The following is a 21,434-nucleotide window of genomic DNA, read 5'->3' on the forward strand; positions in this document are numbered from 1 at the left end:
AAGTCAGCATACCACCCCCCACAGTCTCCCCTCCCCCCCCCCGTCTCCTGTTCCCCCCCCTCCCCCCCCCCCCCCATTAATATGCTATTGCTGGGTCTTGTAAATAAACCATGTAATTTAAACTAAAAGTGAGACTAAAGTTGAGAGGTAAATCTTTAAAATACATTCAAGTACCCTATCTATTGTAATGTTGGACTACAAATCCCGGACGAGCCCCCAAATGTAATCCTTGGCAAAACTTTTACATATATTTGTTGTCTGATTTTTGCATATTAAAGTACCTTCAGTGTTACTGGGTCAGTTTCCTTGAGCTTTACTGCAAGAATCAGACAACAAATATATGTAAACATTTTGCCAAGCATTACAACTATTAACAAAGATGTATCTTAATTGTGCATCACTGGGCTGTAGATCCTCAAATCATCTCTGAATTGGCAGAAATAAGCTATATTTAATGTTAATCACTAGCGTACTTGAATGCATTTTTAAGATTTAATTCTTAACACTTATAAGTTCCTCTGCAGCAGGATTGTATACTTTTATCGCTTGAGCACTATCAGTATGTATTCATTTGTATCAGCTTTTAGGCTATCCTAATAAATTGACCATATTAGCAAAGGAGCAATATATACAGTACCTCTTCTTCTGTTTGGGGGTTCATAGAAGAGCCATGTTTTCCTAGAAGCAAAGGAGGAAATTGTTACAAAAATAAAATGAAAACATAAATACTGTATGTATGTGTGTGTATATATATATATATACACTGAGTGGCCAAATTATTATGACCACCCCATCAGTACTTTGTTGGGCCACGGGATGACTCCACGAGATGACTTCGTTGGAATCAGGCCATTGATACATGTGTATACTGCACATGCACAACTGTATAGGTACCAAACTACAGTACTACACCAAACTACAGTCAACTACATCATAAGGGGAGTAAAAACTCACTCTTAAATTCACTAAACCACCATCACTTAATAAGGGGGACAACCACCACTGAATATCCCTTATTCAGTGACTGAAAATAAATATGGGAAGGGAGACACTGGAGCACGGGACTTGGGAAGGGGCCCAGAGGACCCCTCTACCAGTTTGCTGAGTGAATCAATATGCCTGGACTGGCATTGTGGGTCTTGGAGGGAAGCAAGGAGAGAAAGACCAGTGAACATCAGTTTGCTGATCGCCTCCCCGCTGAATGAAGCCAGAAGCAATGCTGATTACTTCACTTCTGGCTTCTCAATTGTCATTCCCCAGCTAGAGAAGCCAGGGAAAAAGCTGATCAAGCACAATCTATGCTCGAACAGCTTATTTGAAGTGGAAGGGTGACATTAGGGGTCTAATAGAACTCTAATGCCACCTTAAAGAGAACCTGCCACTTCCAATGTGTTATCACATAGGAGGCTTGTGAGCCCCCTGTGTCATAGCATAGCACTTTACCCAAATTTTTGGGGTGTTTTTAAATTTATTTTATTAAACTTTATATTTTTAAAACATTAAGAAAAAAAGTTTAAAAAATATTAAGTTAAATAAAATAAATGTAAAAACACCACCCAATTTTTTTTTTTAAGGTCCATCTACTCTGCATACTAACGTAAACACGCTCCAGGTGCGCCTATGTACAAAAACGGCGATTGCGCTACACATGTTAGGTATCGCCGTGTGCTCCTGAGTGAGAGCAATAATAATAAAAGGGCGAGTATTCACGGTTAACTCTAAACTGATGACCTGTACAGGCTTTTTTTTTTTTTTTTACTTAACTCATATGGCAATAGAGAAAAATAAAGAAAAAAATAAAGAAAAAAAAAACAAAAACCTGTACAGGCTTTTAAAGCATCACCTATGAGCAATTTCGGGTACCGTATTTCGTCGTCATTTCGCGGGTGCATGCAAGTTTGATATGTTGGGTATCTATTTACTCATCACAACCTCATCTTTTATATTAACTGAAGTGTATTTTTTACTGACATTTTGGGTTTGATAAAGAGCTGAGCTAATATCATGCAATATAAACATTTGCAACTGCCGCCATTTTATTTTAAAGGTCTATGCTTTCAGCATATAATATCACCAAAAAAGTAGGGATTAGGTTACATGCAGGGCCGGATTTCCCACAAGGCCAACCAAGGCCCGGCCTCAGGTCAGCAGGGAGTAGAGGGGCAGCAGGGGAGTGGAATTCCTATCTCCAGATGCCCGGGACATGCAGTTCTGGGCGCCGGGTGGGTAGTTGTTTTCTACATTTAGCCCTGCTTTGGGCAAGCAGAGCTAAATGTACAGCGGGGAAGCCGCCACTTGTTTTGTACAAGTGATCCCGGCGATGTCACAAGAGATCACTTGTATGCAGCCTGCAGGTCTGCCATTCTTCAAGGAGGGGTTGGCGGTAGGGGGGCGCATTGAGGAACCTGGCCTTGGGGCAGCAGAGAGAGTAATTCCGGCCCTGGTCACATGATCTTTGTTGAAGGTAAGGGTCAGATTTCAGTTTTCATGATCTTCTGCAGAGATCACCTGATCTAATACCTAGGCTTACTTACGTGACCAGAACGTGGAGGGAGTTTGGGGTAAGGTTCTCTTAAAGAAATGTTCTGGATCTCTTCTTTTACGCCACTCTTTATCCATCTCAACATGACCTAACACTTGGGAAAAGGTCAACTTCAATCTAATGAACACTCTTTTACATGAACAAATTGGTCATGTATGTCTTTTTCTCATCAGCCTCCACCATTTCAGATGAGTGGTCTTTCAGCGACTTACCGCGTCTTCTTTGGTGACAGAAAACAATCAGACTGATAATGATAATCAGTAAACAGAGTCCTCCCGCAGAGGCCATAAAGAACACCAGGATTTTAAACTGTTCCAGTGTTGGACTAGTGGTTGGTGTTGCTGTTGAATCTGTATTATTTAAAAAAAAAAAGATAATTAAAATATGTCCAAAGTTTTGCAAAGAGGGTGCAGCATCTGGTTCTTGGGTTGAAGATGCCCTTCAGATATAACCACACCCATATTTTACTGAAACCTCGCTCATTTAGCTAAGCCACGCCCATTGTACTTTACATAAAGATTTATCCAATCCATTTTGAACGTCTTGTAATAAAAAGGTTCCCCATCTCACAGTATATAGAGGCAATGCTCTCGCTCACTGTAAGTGAGCCATGATTCAATATTCACACTCTTCCCGCATGTTGTTGGGTAGAGAACTCAAGCAGAGAAGTGTCTCTTCTGCCTTCCTTCCTGAGAGTCTACCAACACAAACACTTTACTAACCACGATGTTATCCCATTTTAGTCTGTAAGGGACTCTTATAGTTTAAGATCAACTTCTGCTGAAGTATGGAAATATCTTACAACTTTGATTAAAATCAATACCTGGTAATCCTGCCATCCAACTCCTTGTTGTGGAACTTCCTGTTATAGGGTGACAATGTTCTGTTATAGCCATATAGGTAAATATAATTGACCAAATATAGACATATAGCCATAATTGGTCAATACCGTATATACTCGAGTATAAGCCGAGTTTTTCAGCCCATTTTTATGGCTTATACTCGAGTATATGCGGTAATTGCCCTGCACCCTTCCCCTTTGCTTACCTTAGCAGTGGATTCCCCACCCACAGCTGATTGAGCGGCACAGGAGGAGCTTCCTTACATGTTCAGGAGGAGCTCCTTCCAGGTTCAGAGCAACTAAGGGTAAAGGTGCCCATACACCTTACAACCATCGCATGACTATCGTTGTGCGATGGTTGTGAGGTGTGGCCACATGTCATAGCTTGAGGAAGGGGATCCTGTGTGACCCCGAAACGGTCGTCGCATTTTTGTGACGTGTCGTTTTTCTTCAATAAATAAGACTTTTCTTTATGCTTATACTGGAGTGCCGGTGTCCCTGTTTTCTACTCGTACAGTAAATGCGGTCGCACGCTGCCCATCAACCTTACGATTATCGTACGATCGCGGGATCACCCGCAATTATCGTACGATAATCGTCAGGTGTATAGGCACCTTTAGACCAGGTTTGGTCTGAACTTGAGCTCATTCTTTCTTGCCACATGTTAGTTAGTGAAACACAGGGGAGGTGAGCAGAGAGGGAAGGGGTTCATGCTTCATGTGAATATGTGAAAGAGACCTCCACTAACACAGACAAGATACGGGATGTGCCCTTCTCTTTATATACAATACAGGATGTTTTTAAAGTAGAAGTGTCATCAAAAGAAGTCCCATTTTTGTCTACGCTGCTACAAAGACCACTGCAGGATCCCACAGATGCAAATGTGGGAAGAATCCTTTTCTTGAAAAGGATCAAAGTTTGGATGGTTCCTTCAGGACAGATCTTGTACCTAATTCAGGGAAGGTAGGTACTGAGTATCAGGACCTATGACCTTTTATGACATTTAGGCCTGGTTCATACCTGGGCGTTTTACAGCGCGTTCCTACGCGCTGTAAAACGCTCAACATGTGAAAACCAATAATTGCCTATGGGCATGGTTCCCACCCGGGCGTTTTACAGCGCGTAGGAACGCGCTGAAAAACGCCCTACGCCCAAAGAAGTACAGGAGCTTCTTTGGGGCGTATTTGCCGCGCGTATCCATTAGGATACAGCAGGATAGCTCTCGGAAACGCGCGTTTGTCGCACGTTTCTTTTACCGCAAATCGCGGTAAAAACGCGCGGCACAAAACACGCGGCAAACGCGCATATTCCGTACGCCCAGGTGTGAACCCAGCCTTAAGGAGCAGCATGAGTATGGCAGCAGATGAGGTCCTACATGAACATAGACCTGCTTTAAGTGTTGCTCTAAAGGTAGGTAAAGCACCTTTAATCAGCTTATATATGTTACAATTAGAACTTACTGGAACTCAGCATATCCATAGTTGTAGGTTCAGTCATAGCTTCATCTGGGGAGGAAACAATATTAGAATGAGAAGGAGAATGCAGAATGTTATTAGAGAAAAGCAGGCAACAATTTCTATGATTCAGTAATTGCATCACCATGATACGCCGTGATTAGTACTGGTGTCCTGGGCTCAGTTCTCAACTGGAACACTATTTGCATGCAATCTGCATGTTTTTGTTGTTTGAATGGGGTGGACCAGTTTCCTTCCACTACCCATACCCCCATGGTTTAACCACTTAAAGACCAGGTGTTTAACCCCCTTCCTGGCCAGGCCATTTTTCAGTATTCAGCGCTGCGGTACTTTGATTGACGTTTATTCTGTCATGCAGCGCTGTACAAAAGTTACCGAAAAGTTTGTAAAAATTTTTTTTACATTATGTTATAATACATTTATTATTTCCCAATTTTTGTTAAAATATAAAAGACGGGGTCACATCGGATAAATAGACACCAAACATGTAAAACCTTAAAATTGCGTGCATCCACGAAATTGCAAAAAACTACAATACCCAAATTTGACCATAGATGCTTTAAAAGCTTTTACCGCTCAGTTTAGTGTTATCAGTGATTGATGGCAGTAAAATTATTGCTCTCACTGCGACATTCACGGCGATATGTAACATGTACAGCGTAATAGGCGCTTTCGCACCAATGCGCACCCGAGTCTGTATGGGTTGGAGACTTTACAAAATGTTTGTGTTTTGGCTTCAGTTCTATTTTAATATGAAACATATATAATGTATAACAGGTGATCCCTCTTTTATCTTGGATCCTATGGATAGTTACTGGCTAATTATGGATGCTCCTGCAGGGAAGTTTGAAGGATATATATTAGGGATGCTCCGATATATCGACGCCAAAACATATCGGCCAAAAATGGCACTTTTGGCATAATGCCGAAAAAGCCATGTTTCGGCCGATACATCGGCGCATCCCTGGCTTCTTTTCTCCCCGCTGGGCGCTGTTCCAGCGGGGAGAAAAGAAAGTGACAGCCGGCCGAGCGCTTCAGGACGAGAGCGCTGTGAGCGGCCGGCATCTCCTCCCGACACCGCTCAGCCGCCTATCACAGTCCGGCAGATCAGTGAGGGGGCGGAGACAGCGCTGTCACAGGAGGCTGGGCTCTCCTCTCTACACCGCTCCATCAGCCTCCTGTGACAGCGTGTCAGAGAGAAAAGCAATGTACACACACTCAACCCGTTTCGTTTCGGTTTTAAAATTTCCATTTCGGTGCACCTCTAATATATATAGTCTTGTACACACACTCCTGTAACTTCTGTTAAATAAATTATGTTGCGGCTTTATTTCCGTGGTTTTTTTTTTATAGTTAGGTATTTCTATGTTTAGCTTCTCTTGAATTCTGAGCTCCTTTGTGTCTGGGGCTAAAGAAGGGAAGGAGAGGGCAAGCTGTTTAACAAGTCAGAGGCGATGATAGGGATCATGGGGAGGCCAACCAACAAATGCACTTATGCTTCCACCACAGAACTCTCACTTTCCAAGAACATTGGTGCAAAGCAAACTGATTGGATTGGCTTTGATTGAAGTAAATTCATTCCCTCATCCCTGGTCATGGGCTCCTGAGTCATGACAGTGGAACTGTATTTTCAATTTTTTGTGGAGGACCCATCTGGTTATATCTGGACAGGTTCCATGGTCCTACCAGCAACAAGAGCTTGGTTGTGCGTACCACAACCTCTGTTACCTCTCTTCCTTGACCGCTGCCCACCATATCCATACTCCTACCAGGAACAAGAGCTTGGTTGTGGGTACCGCAACCTCTGTTAGCTCTCTTCCTTGACCTCTGCCCATCATATCCATCTACCTACCAGCAACAAAAGCTTGGTTGTGCATACCACAACCTCTGTTACCTCTCTTCCTTCACCACTGCCCACCATACACCATATCCATGGTCCTACCAGGAACAAGAGCCTGGTTATACCCCCACCTCTGCTACCTCTCTTCCTTGACCACTGCCCACCATATTCATAGGGGTTGTGTACATGCCATTGTTTTCCTGCATTGGATATAGATTTTACATGGACATCAAACATGTCAGCAGATTCCCATTAACTTCAGCATAGTGTAGATGACTTTAAAAAACATTGTGAAGGGGACAATATACTGTTATTCTAGAAATTATACTGTATTTTCAGTATCATCGTTGCAGCATATTATTTTTGAAACTGAGCCGACTTACCAGAAAAAGTAACTTCTATCACACTCCCGATGATCTGTATCCCTTTATAGGTTACTGAACATTTATAAAATCCAGTGTCATTTCTCTGCAAAATGTGAAACCTCAGAACATGAGTTGCTTCATCTTCCTTATTGTTTTCCCATCCAGAGGAGATCCGATGATCCAACTTTACAGTCTCACATTGACCATTGATTTCTGTTCTACACCAGGTCACATTGGGCAGATCCTGGGAGCATAGAGAGACCGGACACCTTAGGGAAAGTGATTTGTCTTTTCTTTGGCCGACCTTTGAATCCTTTGGAATATTTACATTTGGAGTGCAATCAGAACAGAGTCCTGTGTAGAAAAGGAACATTAATTACAAGCTGTTCTGTGTGCGGTGGCTTAGTAGTTAGCACTTTACTTGCAAACCTGAGGTTCTGGTTACAATTACCACAAGGAGCTCTATCTGCAGTTAGGTGTTATGTTCTCTCCACACTTCTGGGGTTTCTCTGGTTTTCAGCTCATTTCGAGAACCAAACTCCAAGGTTAAAGACGACCTGTCATGTGAGAAATGCCCATTGCCGACCTGTTCTGAAAATTCTAGTTGTTTGACTATTGTGCTGACTCTATTTCTAATTGTTGACCTGGAACAAGACTTTTCTCTAACTGTCTTGGTCTGTGTGCTTGTTCCATGGCAGGAAGTATTGATGCCAGAGTATTATATAGTAGCCAGGCAACTAGAATTTTTAGAGAGGTCAACAATGTCAGTTCCAATATTTACCTCATGCTCTTATAGAAATCTGTACTTCTAGAGTTACCGGTATATAGGCTGCCACTGCTGACTTCTCCTTCTGAAAAATCCTTTTATTTACATAGCCCAATAGCTCAATATAAGCTTTATACATATGAGTCAGTAAGTCAAATCCCCCCCCGCCCCCTATATCCTTTCATCTGGTTTCATTGCAATAATTTTTATTACAAGTTCCAAGAACAAATATACAGATAAATCAATTCAACCTTCGAACCTTTGCAGGGGCAACATATTGAAAAAAACATGTGAAAACAACTAGTGCAAAATGACACAGAAACTAATACAATAAAAGGAGAGTACATCCCCATATATTCAGGCGTGTCCTAACAAGATGTACCAGAAATGAGTACAAGAGGGCCAGTAAAGCAGGCCTTGTGTACAGGGGACTCCTCTCAAATTAACACAACACCAGGACAGGGGAAAACAGACAAAGTGAGACAAAGATATCATGGAAAGAAGAACACGAGGAAAAACCACAGGGAAGGACAAGAAGGAGGAAAGGCAAGTCATACCCCACATGTCTGGCACCCCCAACAGACCTCGGATTCAAAATTAGCGGGGGCTAGCCCAAGGCCGGAACTGCCGCCCGTCGGCGCTCTGCCGCCCCGAGGCCGGGCCTCGGTGGCCTTGTGGGAAACCCAGGCCTGGGCTAGCCATGTTCAAGGAGGAAAGGGCACATTATTCAGCCAGGGTTCACAAATCTTTAGTCTTAAGTTACAATCAGAAACAGTGTGTCTGGAAGAAAGGAAGCACCTTCTGTGGTGCTTTACATTAGAAATCCCATTGTGCTCTGGGGATCCTCTGTCATGTAGTAAATGTTTGTAAAACAGAGATGAGATAGATAGATAGATAGATGGATAGATAGATAGATAGATAGATAGATAGATAGATAGATAGATAGATAGATAGATAGATAGATAGATGACTTTTAAATCTAAAGAACATGCTTTAGGCCCCTTCCCTCAGGCACCCAGAAACATAATAAAATTAAAGGAAGCTTTATGAAATAGGTATGTTGAAATTCCCAGCAGGCAAAAGGATGGCACACAACCAAGGCCCATCCCAAAGTCAGCAAAGATCCACCCACATGACCATATTTAGGCCAAACCATGCCCATTTGTTAAAGTACCTCCTGTTTTGCTTACTTACCGTATTTCTCACTCCATAAGATGCACTTTTCCCCCCCAAAAGGGGGGCAAAAATGTCTGTCTTATGGAGCGTTCTTCGTCTGCACTGTGTGATCACTGAGACCGTGGCGCTGTAATCACAGCCCCACCTGTCTAAGCTGTCACTAAGTGCAGCTGCTGTCACAGAACCCTACCCTCCCTGCGTCCTACGTTCCTGTGCTCCTTATGGAGCGCAAAATACGGTAATTGCTACATTCGATACTTCTATTTTTTTAAATTTGTTGAATTTAAAAATAATTGGAGTTGCTTGCGTTTTAAAGTTTAAATTATTATTATTGTTTTCATTAATTTTGTTTTTAATCTACAGGCAACTGCCAACCGTGACACTTCACTTTTACAACTTGTTTACTTGCCTGTCCAGTTGCATTTTCACAGGAGGGGACTTTTTTAACCTTAGGGGGAACCTAAACCAAAATAGGTTTTAATAACCTTTCTGCATAAATAAAACAGAAGTATGAAAAAGCACCTTCTCAGCCGAAAACAACCTCCGGTCAAGAGGTTTACTGAGAAGAACCCCGGTTTAATTATAAAAAGCAGAATAGAGTTTTACATTCTCATCAATCTGTCACTATACAGGAGAAGGCCAAAATAAATTAAAAAATCAAATCTGGATACCTTTCAGTTTTTTTTCTTACCCGTCCGTGCAGTGAAACGGAGGGCTTTTTGTTGGTCTACACCTCCCTGATTTTCTCGTAACAAAGTGTGAACCATCACTTAGCGTACCTCCTGTGTTGCCTTAAATGCTTCCTGTCTGCTTTTTGTCAAACATTGCATTTGACATACTTTTCAACTTGTTACCTGATATGTGTGCAATTTTCCAACCACACCATGTTGCTCTCAAACGAGATGAGATCAAGTTTGCAAAATGAAAGAAAGTAACAAACTTTTATCTTTGTGACTACAGATGTCAGAGACATCATAATTAAGGTGAACTGATACTTCTCCTATAAAGATTCTCTGGATGAGTCAACGTTGTAGCTAATGAAATTTCCAAAATATCAAATAATATTTTTTGAAACCATATGGCAAAGAAAGTATTATACATTCCTTGTTTACTGATATTTCATCTGTGGGTATATCGAAAAGTCAGAAAAGTTGGGGTTTTTTAGGCAGCCGACTGACAACTTGCACACCAAGAATTTCTTGAAAAAGTATAATTCATCTGTGGGTAGATGCAGGGTTGTAACAATGTGTGATGGTTCGCACAGCAAAAACAACTGAAGTGCACTGAAGATTGTGGAAACCTTCCTATAGCACCTTTATGTAATCGCTAACATTGCATTCCATAACCATGGTCATTAATATGGAGTCCCCCCCAGGGCCGGATTTCCCACTAGGCCAACCAAGGTCTGGCCTTGGGGCAGCAGGGAGTAGAGGGGCAGCAGGGGTGTAGAATTCCTATGTCAAGGTAAAGTTCCGGGCTCCAGGCGGGTAGTTGTTTTCTACATTTAGCCATGCTTTGGGCAAGCAGAGCTAAATGTACAGCGGGGAAGCCGCCGCTTGTTTTGTACAAGTGATCCCGGCGATGTGGCAGAGATAACTTGTATGCAGCCTGCAGGTCTGCCATTCTCCATGAGGGAGGGGGGGGGTTGGTAGGTAGGGGGGGTTCATTGAGGAACATGACCTTGGGGCAGCAGAGAGAGAAAATCCGGCCCTGAAAAGAGGAATAATGTCACCAGCACACCGTTTTTGTAAATCAATGATCCATTTTAAATCCGGCCCTGGTCCCCCCCACCCCCTTGCAGCTATTCTGGGATCACTTTTCACCAGATTTTGGAATGTGTGTCTGTGGGTATGTGTGCCTATTCAGCCAAAAGAGCATTTGCAAGAGGGTCAGGTACTGATGTTGGATGAGAAGATCTGGTTTTCAATCTGCATTCTAATTCATCCAAAAGGTATTCAGTAAGGTTGCGGTTAGGGTGCACAGGCCCTCAAGTTCCTTCAGAGTAGACATGTGCAATTAGTTTCGTTCTGAATCAAAATTTCAACCGCTTTTCCCAAAATTCGGACATTTGGACACATCCGCATTTCTGAATCCCAATGCATCCAAATGTGTCCGAATCCGAATTTCCGTTTCCGAATTTTGGATCCCGTCTAAACTAAACTGAATCGAGCATTTGACTTTTCTGGCCAATCAGATATGTTTTTCCGTTTAATGCATCCTAATGGGTCTGAACATTAGAGCCATCTGATTGGCCAGAAAAGTCACATGCCGTAACGAACATTCGTGTTCAGTATATACATATAATACTAAGGCTCAGGCTCTTAGAACCGAATCTCCGGCATTCAGGACCTAAATTTCTGAATAGCATTCAGGAGCTCCCGAATGCCATTCGGGTCTAAGAGACTCAGTTTTAGTATTAATATCTATATATGGTTTTCTGTGGTATTCACAACGAATATTTGTAAACTTATCCGAAACTTACGAAAATTCGGATTTCGTCCTAATCCGAAACCCGAAACGAATTGAATTTCGGATCCCAAATCTGAAATAACAATATACCGGACCGAACTGAATTTTTGTTTCATGCAAATTTAGTTTTTGGTTTTCACTTTGGTGAAAATCAGTAATCTCATCTTAAAGTCAATGTTGCCAGAATGACTTTGTTCATCCTTACTGCCAATTATGTTTTGCACTCTAAGTACTGGATAGTCTACATAATTATCTGAAAGGAACTATATATTTTTGTTTTTATATTAAACTTTTTTTTGAAGATCTGGACAATGTGAATGAAACGTGACTTCTGTAAACATATGAGCCACCAGTCCCAGGTCCTACTTCAAGCAAACGAATGCTGGTTGTCCTACAAGTGACTCACGGTGTGACAATGTAGACTTTTCATCAGGGACTTTTTTCCCCTGAATTTTCTCTTTTCTTGAAACTTTCTCGATTTGTGATTTTACTACATCTGACGTCTTCTAAACAGATAAAAAAGACCCAAAACAACTGAAAGAAATTTCCCACCAACTTATGTAACGTTTACAGTAGCAAAGAAAATTCCATCATCGTTGTTGGTGGGTGACTCACTGGAGTGCATACAGCAAAAGAGAAAATGAGACTGACACGGTAAAGGGCTGTGAATTAAAGCTGAACCTCAGGCCAACAGCCGAAAACACAACATAACACATCATATGGAAGTTGTTTTACCTTCCAAAAGGATTTGTGTTTCTGTCTGTCCAGCCTTGAGATATACACAGATCTGCCATACAGTTCTGGCAGTGGATGGGACCTGATTTTTCTCTGCTGCAGTTTCACATTCACGTACAGGTCCCATCCACGCCCATAGCTTGTTGTGGAAAGTTTACTAGGATGTGTTTTTAGTATATTGTAATATTTTGTCATTATGTCTCTCAGTGTCAGGGTTTGCTGCGTCACGCCCAATTGGAGCGTGACCCGGTTTAAATCCCCACTAAGAGTAAACCATTGGAGTAGGTATCTTATGCGCGTGTCCTATCTCTATATGACTCTACAGAGGTACTTCCAGTCCTTGCACAAAAGAGCGTAATACAACTGTGCTTTTAAGCACGGGGAAAATTCTTTGTGTTTGACATACTTTGGCACAGTTTAGTGCGGAATGGATTTCTGCGTCGAACCAATCGAATTTCCATAACAGACTGTACAGTAAAAGAAGAAGCAGCACACTGATGAGCTCATCTCTCTGTCACGCATCAGCATGCTCCTTGCATTGCAACACACCTGATTGGCTCCTTCTGTTGCTGATCCTTCTCTGTCTCTGAGCTCTGCTGTACTGGGACTGCAATAGGCTGATGCCAAGTCAAATTGCAGGTACTTACATGGCTTGCATTTACAAAAACATATTTAAAAATGTATAAATGATAACAGATCTTTATTAGTTTGTGCAATGTTTATCTGCCTGGAGTTCAGCCTTAAGGACCCTGCATGTAAATATGAGTAATAGGCCCCACTGCAAAACCATTAAGCCTCACTCCTCCCCTGTCTGTCTCATCTCAAGCTCGAACTCGATCAAACTCGATCTCAAACAATTGCTCTAGTGATAAATAACACAAGGGGTGTATTTATAAAATGTTCACAGAGCAAAGAGTTCTGCGAACGTCTGAGTTTTAGATTCACAGAGCATTATGGCCACCAGATGGAGCTGAGGAGCCGAGCAGATTCTTATGCTCCTCGGCTTCATCTAGTGGCCATAATTTGCTGTAAATCTAAAACTCAGACAATCGCAGAGCTCTTGCGAACATTGATAAATACACCCCTAATTGTTTTTAATCAAGTTGTATAGAGGTTCCAAAACTCATTATACATTTATTTTATCGAATGTATTGATCAGTTTGCTATTGCTGCTTGCATAAATCACTGCAGGAATACAATTAAATAAATGAAAGGGTCATGGTACCATTTCTTGCAAAGCACCCACAGCACACCAGATGAAAGGTTACATTTTAACATTTGCCCCGGGGGGGTGGGGGGGGCAGGCAGGATTTACTCTCTCTGCTGCCCCAAGGCCAGGTTCCTCAATGTGCCCCCCTAAAACAATCAGCATAAAATAATATCTAAGGGTAGAATGCAAACAATGGGTTAAGTTGGGCTAATGCGGGTTCAGCTAAGAGTTAATAATGTTGGATAAGAAATACATTTTATTTATTTTTTAAACGCTTTGACCTTGATGGGTTTGTTTTAGTCATGTCACATACAGAGCACACCTTCCATCAAAATATGAATGAAATAGTAAATACAATGAAACAATCTATTCATTAATTTTACTCAGTGACACTTGTGGACTACATACAAGTATCATTTCACAAAACAGAGGCTACATTTTGACAGCCCCTCCTGCTGTGTAAAAAATGTTTCCCCCGCCACTATTACTAGTGATTTCCGGTAATATCGGTGGAGGAGAGAAGTGCTGGATGTAAGCGACGTGTCCTAAAACCTTTGTTGTAGTTTTGTAGAAAGTATCTCTAATGTTCAAAATCCTCGAGAGATTAAAGCCAACAAAAACCACCTAAATTGCGTCTTCCACATGGACTTCAATACCAGGGGCGTACCGAGGCTGGGTGACACCCGGAGCGGAGACTGGGTGACACCCCTCCATGACATTATTACGCACTTACGCAATTACGTCATCACGCAAGTGCGGTCGTCTTATTGACGCCTGCCAGCGGCCATCTTGGTGATGGACGCCGGCAGAGAGAGGAGGGGATGTTCACCCGGCAAGATGAGGTACGCCACCGGGTCCCCTCCTCTCTCCTGATACTGTCGGGCTCTCGGTCCATGACCGAGTGCACAACTTTTTATAGGGGGTGACACCAAAATGACTTGTCCATTTTCTTAAAGTGAACTGCATACCTATTACTGCCCCTTGTTAAAATCCCATTGGTTACGATCCTGGTCAGGACACTATGTCCATGTAGTTGGCAAGTTCTCCCTGTGCTTGTGTGAGTTTCCATCGGGTACTCTGGTTTCCTCCCACACTCCAAAGACATGCTGATAGGTTAATTGGCTCCTCTCTAAATTGGCCCTCATATGTGAGATAGCAACCATAGATTGTAAGCTCCTTGAGGGCAGGGACTGGTGTGAATGCTCTATGTAAAGCGCTGTGTCAATTGTCGGCGCTGTATAAATACCTGTAATAAATAAATATGTGGCTGGTTCACATCACATCTTCACATCTACACATCTATTTTTGAAAAAAATGGAACACACAGGGCGATTTGCGGGCCGACGGAAGCGCTTTAAACAGAGAAGGCTGCCGCAAGGTCCCCAGCAAGCGTGGGACCTAAGCAGCCAATTCATTTGCATAATAGAAGTACTGGTATTGGGTTTTGGCATTGTAGCATTTGCACGAGTACAAGTATTCATGCAAATGCTTAGGATCAGCACCGATACTGATTCTGGTGTCGGTGCATCACTAATAATTACCTATTGGTGGGCCGTGTCTTCAAACTTTGGCACTTTGTTGCAAGTATTCCACACTTCTGGGTATGTCCAATACCCGCTCACCCTGACACACAGTGCATTTTCTCTTTCTGGTTAAAGTGACACTAAACTCAGGGGGTAAATCCTTAAAATACATTCAAGAACCTTAACTAATAACATAAATGTATCTTATTTGTGTATCACTCGGCTGGAGATCCTCAAATCATCTCTGAATTGGTGCTGACATTGTCCTTCCTTCTGGAGGGGGGCTACTATTGTTCCCCATGGTCCCTGTGTGTGTTGTAAAGTAGTCACCGCTCCAAACACTGCTGGTTCTTGTTGAAAACATGTGTGAGGGCCGTTCACACCAAATCCGTTAGCATCTGTTTATCAACGGATGACAATGGATGCCAATAGAAATTAACTGGAAAAATATATGCGTGTGAATGGGACCTGGTCACGCCGCTCCGTTGTGTTGCATTGATGTGCGCTGAAAAAAAGTTGAGCATGCGTAGATGTTTGTTCGCTCAAGACATGTTAATTAAAATAAAGAATGCTAAAAAAAAATAATGCAACAGAACACAACGGAAGTCAATGGAGTTTGAATTTGCAAGTCCACGGACCTCCTTTGACTTACATTTTAGGTCCGATTTTGGTGTGAATGGGCCTCTAACAATGGAGCTCACCTAGGTGTCCCTATGTTACAAAATATGTCTAACACTAAAGCACCTTTTACTATAAATTCCTCTCTTTACCTGAACCCCTAGCATTAACAAAACCCCCCATTATAATGCCCTTACATTGAACCCCACTCACAATGCTTAACTCATAACCTATGTTATAACAGCTAAGCTATACACATGATCCTAACACTTAACCCTAACACCTAAACCAGGGGTGTCTCGGGAGCGTCACCTCGCGCTTGCGCGATGACGTCATCGCGCATGCGCGGTCATCTGATTGACGACTGCCGGCGGCCATTTTGGCTAATAGACGCTGGCAGAGAGAGGAGAGGACGTTCACCCGGCGGGATGAGGTATGCCGCTGCGTCCAGCTAGGCCATCTGGAAACAGATTGAGGAAGTGGACGGTTAATGAAACCAAAAGGGATTGCTTCGAAGCAAGTTTGCGGACACTTTGGAGATAACCCAACAGAATTTTTTCCTTCTGTGATGTTCACGAGGAAAGGGAAGTAATCACACACCCCGTGTTTTGCCATCAATTGTCGGGGTGTGGTAGAGGATTGCTCTAATATACCCACCAGTGTTACTCAGGTCATCTATGCCTTGAGAGTATTTATATGAAATACTGCACAGCGATTATTATTATGGATTACGATCTATTGAAAGTTTGGTATTTAGATTTATCTGAACACGTTGTAGTAAGCAGTTGATCACTTTTATTTACATATAGACACTTATTATTTAAAATCAACGGAGGAGACTAGATGTTGTTATACTAAACTCTTTTATTGTGAGATTGCTACACAGGACCTAGCGCAACATAATAGCAACATATCATACACGGGTTCACCACCACATATTGTTGCGGCTGGTCTATATAGTGTTTCTAATTGCACTACTCCTAGTGCAGCGGCTGGTTGTTCTTCACCCCTGCAATGGGGTCACCTGGGTGTGGGCCGCATCACCCGCACCCCGCTTATGATACCACTGACCTAAACTGGGGTCAGAACTTTAAAAAGAACTAAAGGGAAAAAGACATGAATGCTGCAGTTCTTATAGCTGAACTCCAGGGAGTAGGGCTTTCATTTGTTTGTGGCTTACATCACTTAAGAACTAAATGTCCACCTAACGCTACCCTCTCCACAGGGTGACAACACTGCTGTGTGATATCACCTTTGAAACATCAGTGTTGTCGCCCTATTATAGGATTAAAAAAGTAATAGATCTACTGTCGGGATCAACAGGTAATTAAAATAATGCTAATGAAGACCCTCAGAAAGAAAAATGTTACACATCTTTTTCGCCCTGAGGAAGGGACCCTGTGTGGCCCCGACACGTTGGCATTTGTTTTTGTGACGATCGGTCCAATAAAATGGACATATTGAAAGATATTGCTAAGTGCTGGTGATCCTTGTCTCTACCTTGTATCTGCACGGCGCCATCTGTGGTCGTCACTGCGAGCACCACTGTTGCATAGGCCGGGAATGCTGGGAGATGTGCGGAGGGTTCTTCTATCTACCTACATGTTAATACTACTGAAAATCTGCATCATATCGGGGATTATATTTTATATTGTCCCTATACTTTAAAAAAAATCAGTTTTGTGCATTTTTTTTTGCTGACACTGATAACATAGCAAACAAAACAAATGAAAACAAATAAAAAAGATTTAAAAAAAGAAATTGAAATTAGCAGAATAATAATAGCTCAGGGGAGAAATTAGGTAATTTGGGCTAATAAGGGGTTAAATAGGAATACATTTTATTTTGTTCAAAAACGAACTTATAAGGGTTTCTCTACTCAGCTTGTTCTCCATCAGGAGCAGCTGTACCACATCCACACAGCTCAACGCATGGCTGCAAGTGTAGATGACTCCCAATCTAATGTAACTGTTTGTATACATCTGCTAATGTCTGAATGTGATTCAGCTGCTAAAGCTATAAAATACCCATCACAGCATATAAATTCAAATTACAATGTACTAAACACACAATGTAACACTGAATCACCAAAAAGTAAGTTAATAATCTTGATCTATGGTATAGGCCAACTTTTTCACAAGAAGGAACCTTTGAAATAACTTTAGGTCTCAGGGAACCTTTACTAATTAATAATAACTTTATTTACAGCTCAAAGTATACTAGTATAAAAAGTAATCCGAGGTATAGGAATTATTAAAAGCAAAAATAATTTGGCGTTCTTAATATATTTAAGGCCTAGGGCCACTCCAAAATGCAAAATTATTTTAATGATAATCATAAGGATAATAATATAAGGATGGTTATGATGATAATAATAATCAAATAATATCATTATATTAGCCAATGGCAGACAATAGAAATGTTAACGCTCTCTCACACTGGTGGCCAGTGGAAAAAATGTCCCATCACACTGGTGGCCAGTGGAAAAAATGTCCCATTACACTGGTGGTCCATAGAAAAGATGCTCACTGACCATTAGACAGCTAAACAGATTACTGGTGTCGGTAGTTACATATCTATGAGTGAATGGTTTGTGATTGCTCAAGGAACCCCTGACAACCTCTGGAGAACCCTATGGTTCCATGTAATCCTGGTTTAGAACAATAGATAGCTAAAAAGATTACTGGTGTCAGTAGTTACATATCTAAAAGTCAAAGATTGGTGATTGCTCGAGGAACCCTTGGCAACCTCCGGAGAACCCTAGGGTTCCATGTAATCCTGGTTTAGAACAATACATAGCTAAAAAGATTACTGGCGTTGGTAGTTACATATCTAAGAGTGAAGGATTGGTGTTTGCTTAAGGAACGCTTGGCAACCTCTGGAGAACCCTAGGGTTCCATGTAATCCTGGTTTAGAACAAAAGATAGCTAAAAAAGATTACTGGTGTTGGTAGTTAGGGTTAGAAGAGTCAAATATTGGTGATTGCTCAAAGAACCCCTGGCAACCTCTGGAGAAGCCTAGGGTTGTATGGAACCTTAGTTGAGAACGGCTGCTATAGTCACTGTTTTGATTTATATAGAGCAACGAGTTATGTAATGCTGTGCTTCAAATGCAAATAGCATTTAGCTGAGTACTATTGCAGATCTTACCTGGTGATGGAAGAGCCAACAGCATCACTGCAAACGCTGTATTCAGAAGAAAAAGGGCTCTCTGCCAAGGAGACCAGGCTGGAGTGGACACGTCCATGCTCATATTGTTTTGATGCTGTAGCTGTTCGTAGTGTTGTAATGCCTCATCTTCTCTCCAAAAACAAAGCCTTGGTTTTGTAAAGAGAAAAACAGGAAGGTGCAGAGAAGAAGCTGCTGTTTGCACACATGGGCTGTCAGTTCATCTAATAGGGTGTGCACTGAGCGACGTGTGGTCTGCTGAAAATATAATTCTCACTTTCAGAAGTTGTTACAACAGTTCTGCTCTCTAGTCAGTGAGCGTGTAAAGTTGCCGATCAGTCACAGCTCAGGTGTATAGTATTGGCCTTATCTAGACTTTCATCACTCACTCTGTTTCCTTTTCTTGTAGAGGAAGAAACGTTTTTGATTTGTTATCCTAGAGATGAAAACTACCAACTGTCATATGGGTGCCTTTAACAGGAAATTAGGGTGATTTCTGGTCAGTTTTAAATGTATTTTTTTTAATTTAGTAGTAGGAGGACACAGAGGACACATCCAACAGGACTTGTTCTGTAATGTTGAAGATGTTTCAAGCTTCTCAAAGCCACCACTTCAGTTCTGATGAGTCTCAGGAAAATACCCCAACACTTATATCCACGGAAGCAGCATTGACCCCCTCTAATCCAATCACCATGGAAAGGCAGATGTTGATTGTCCAAAAACAGGATAGGATGTATGAAAGTTGTGTAAATGCTGGGGTATGTCCGTGACACTCATCACACCTGCAAAACATAACTTGAAAAGCTGTGAAACATCTTCAACATTACAGAACAAGTCCAGTTAAATGTGACAAACTACTACTAGCTATACCATGATCTGGATAATTGAGATCCTTCACAGATAAATTGTATTTCTTTTTTAATTTAAAAACATTTTTAAAATCTTTGTTTAAAAAAAAACAAAACATTTTATATACGTAAAAAAGGTTTTCCAGAGCACTGTGGGTTAGCTAAAGAGACAGCAGAGCAGAAGCTGCTTGCCCTTTGGCTGGCTTTGTCTGACTGAGAGCTCAGATGAAGCCCTCAAATATAGGATAAGCAACTGCTCTGGCCAGGGCCAGATTTACTCTCTCTGCTGCCCCAAGGCTAGGTTCATGGAGAATGGCAGACCTGCAGGCTGCATACAAGTGATCTCTGCGACATTGCCATACATTTAGCTCTAAAGCAGGGCTAAATGTAGAAAACAACGACCCACTCGATGCCAGAACTACAAGTCCCGGGCGTCGGGAGATAGGAATTCCACACCCCTGCTGCCCCTCTACTCCCTGCTGCCCCAAGGCCGGACCTTGGTTGGCCTTGTGGGAAATCTGGCCCTGGCTCTGGCACTTGTGTGCATACATTTCAGCATAAAGTGAACATGTGCTTGGTCCACACAGGGCAAAGGAAAAGGTTTTTTTGCCCCCTCCCTATCGCTGTTCAGTCACCGGGAACAAACAGAAAGTCCTGTGAAAGATAAGAGGCGCTGAAGTTGTATCTTACACAGGGCTATGAGTTCCCAATGTGGCAATTCTGATGGGCCCAGCGAGTCACATGCTTTATCATTGGGTATATCTGTCTTCAACTCCCAGCAGAGGAGTGAAGAAAAGATAAGTATAAGCTGGAGTAGGGGGTTATAGCAAACCTGTTGCTTTCCAACAATTTACAAGTATCCTTTTTGCCCCATCCCCAGGCCCCTCCATTGTGCTAACAGAGCCCCCTCTTCAGATGCATATAAACATGCCAATCTTCGGTACATCAACACAATCAGTACAGAATGTGAAGCACATTGTGGTTCTCTGGGGCAGTAAGTGGAATGCTGACACTGCATTGCATTTAATTTAATTCCATCAGCAGAAGCTCAGGCACCTACAGTCTCCATGCACCTGCATGACTGTTAGTCTTCCAGTAGGTTGTCTGCAAAAGACTGCAAAATCTGGAGGAAACCCTCACAAACACTGCCAAAAGAAGATACAAACTCCATGCAGATGTGGACCTCTGTGCCCTTTCTACTGTGGTATCGGCTAAGCTAAAAAAGTACTTGTGTACATTTACAAGAAACGCTTAAACTACCACCCCCTCCTTCATCAAATTCCTTAAAGCCCACCTTTGGACTCCTGGGTTCCCCTCCTTAAAGGACACCCCCCAACAGTAGTTTGTCTTCTAATACCTAACATTTTGTAGACTTCTTCAGGCTGTTCACATGATACACAGGGTCCTCTTTGTCTTTGGTCTTCTCACAGCAGTGGTCAGAGAGTGGCACTAAAGTAATGGCAAGGCCCTCTGCATCAATACACTGTGAGTGCAGGGCGCTGTGGTAATGTCCCTTATAGCGGACCTTTACAGCCCTCTGGCTAAAAATCACATCAGCATACAGCTCTGACATAATCATCTCACATTCATTAGTTAAACAAACATATTTTTATTTTACTTATGATTTCTTTTTTTCATCTTCCTGGTCCACTTTGGCAGAAATGATATAGCCTGTGCACCAGCATTGCATCCTGGGAAGGTTACATCAGCAGAGGGAAATCTCATCTGTAATCTCACGAGATCTCAGGGAAAGGCATTTTCCTCCCCTGAGATGATGTGCATGGTCACATGTAATAGTCACATGTGCCAGGGTTCCAGGAAGTAAAGGGAGATCTAGTAACCTGCCCTTAGTAAAAATG

The sequence above is a fragment of the Nanorana parkeri genome, unplaced genomic scaffold (assembly GCF_000935625.1).
Source record: "Nanorana parkeri isolate BGI_ZX_2015 unplaced genomic scaffold, ASM93562v1 scaffold306, whole genome shotgun sequence".
Lineage (NCBI taxonomy): Eukaryota > Metazoa > Chordata > Amphibia > Anura > Dicroglossidae > Nanorana > Nanorana parkeri.